Source organism: Rattus norvegicus, chromosome 2, assembly GCF_036323735.1.
Source record: "Rattus norvegicus strain BN/NHsdMcwi chromosome 2, GRCr8, whole genome shotgun sequence".
Taxonomy (NCBI): domain Eukaryota; kingdom Metazoa; phylum Chordata; class Mammalia; order Rodentia; family Muridae; genus Rattus; species Rattus norvegicus.
In genome coordinates, this window is record NC_086020.1 from 1,363,019 (window position 1) to 1,365,195 (window position 2,177).

A 2,177-nucleotide genomic window follows, 5' to 3' on the forward strand; every position below is an offset into this window, starting at 1 on the left:
ACAACTGTGTTGTGGCATTGGCACCACCTTGTGTCCTAGATCAGGGCTGGTGTGGTACCTCTGGTTGCCTAGGTTTGCTTGGGGCTTGGGCAGGGAGCCTCTCAGTACACCCTTTAGACTCATGCTTAATTAACACCCTGAAGCAGCTTTAGAGTGAAGCCCTAGTTGTTAATATTCAGTGGAGGGGTGTGGATTTCTGTATCGGGCTACTTTGGTTCTAAGCCAGACATGGGTTTGTCAATTTGTTACTAAAATTTCCAACACTAACAGCCCATGTAAAAGACACACAATCCAAATATTTTAATTATAAGTTATATGCCTAGATTGGGCATATCTAATACAATACTAGCTTATTTCCCAATTCTAAGACTCCTTATTACTTCTGGTTTCTCCCAGCCACATGATTCTGGTGCATAGTGGCTTCCTTCTCTCCTCCTCCTTCATTCTTTTTCTCCTTCTACCTGCCACCCCCTCCTGAGCCTCAAGTCCCACCTTTCCTATCCAGTACCCAATCATAGACTCTAACCTTTTATTGACCTATTAAAGTGGAGAGAAGGTTCACATAGCATCACCTAAGTACATGATGCTCTGCTTGTGGGGTGGGGGCAACCCCTCTTGAGGAACCAATATGAACAATAATATACAAGCAGCATCAAGCCAAGCCACTACAGTTTACTCGTAAGATCTCAGTTTTTAGTACAAAATCCTATTGGATTATTATGTTAGTTTTTTAAATGTGTATCTTACTATACTTCTTACACAGCTGTTTTCCAAATGTGGGTTTGTCTGGTGTTCTGTACCAGCATAGAGTATTCATAGTTAACAGTGTATTTTCTTGCCACCAATACATGAATCTTTGTTGGATATGCTAAAGGGTCATAATGGTTTTACACAGGAAAGCTAATTGTCAGAATTTTGTTTTGTTTTTGAGTCAGGGTTTTCTGTATAGCCCTGGCTGTCCTGGAACTCACTTTGTAGACCAGGCTGCCTTCAGACTTACACAGATGTGCCTACCCTCTGTCTCTGAATGCTAGGGTTTAAGTCCTGTGCCCAGCTTGATATTTTTCTTTGTCATTCTCTCTCTCCCCCTCTCTCTCTCTCTCTCTCTCTCTCTCTCTCTCTCTCTCTCTCTCTTTTTTTTTTTGCCCCAGTCAATGGATTTTATTTGGTCACAGGGTCACAGGCCAGGTATGGCTCCAGCCTTATTTGACCTTCTTCTTTGGGGCGCAGGTTGTTGGAGTGGCTGAACTTCTTGTAGCAGTTGACTACGCTGTGTGCAGACATGAGTAGCACTTGTGGCAGATCATCTTGTCACAATTGTAATTCTGGACGAGGTGATAAAGGGATGACTCGATGATGCCACTGTGCAGATGCAGCACCAGGTGCAAGGTTGACTCTTTCTGGATGTTGTAGTTGGACAGGGTGTGGCCATCCTCCAACTGTTTGCCAGCGAATATCAGCTCTGCTGGTCGGTGGGATGCCTTACTTGTCTTGGATCATTATTGATGGTGTCACAGGGCTCAATCTCAAGAGTAATGGTCTTGCCCATTAGGGTCTTCATGAAGATCTCCACGTTGGCATCTGCTACTTGGCCACCTTGTTGAAGAGAAAGAGTGGTTTGGGGTTTTTGGGTTTTTTTGTTTGTTTGTTTTGTTTTTTCTTTTAATACTTAGATCATTTTGTTCACTTCTCGGTGTTTGTTGAGGGCTGCTATAATTTGCATTTTAAATATATTTACCTGGATCTTCAGTGCTTGCTCTGTCCTTTATGTTAAACAGGCAGGTGTACTTTGATTTGGGACTGAATAGACTTTTTTTTAATTGTTTCCAGTCTGTGTTCTTCTTTCACTGGCCTTTTATGAGTCAGTTTTTCACAGAATTGGCTGACACAATGCAGGAAAGATTCGGCCACAGCTTGAGATAGGTAGAAATGGGTGGCAGTTTTAGGACCTGTACTATCATATTTTGGAACACCAGGGGGATTATTAGAAGTACTATTATTATAATGTAGTGTTATCCTAATAGTTGGGTTATAATAATCCTTATTAACAATCTCTGGTTATTCTAAGTCAGTAATTTTCCTTATGAGAAAATATTTGCTTTCATCTCCATAAATATAATAGTAATGCGGCAGAACTATTAAGAGCTAATAATGAAATAAGAGCTAATAATGTGTAT

General features: G+C 41.2%; 1 pseudogene; it reads right to left on the reverse strand.

The window, feature by feature from the left end:
- Positions 1–529: 529 nt before the first annotated feature.
- LOC134485699 (ubiquitin-ribosomal protein eL40 fusion protein-like) lies at positions 530–1,918 on the reverse strand (annotated as a pseudogene).
- Positions 1,919–2,177: the final 259 nt, after the last annotated feature.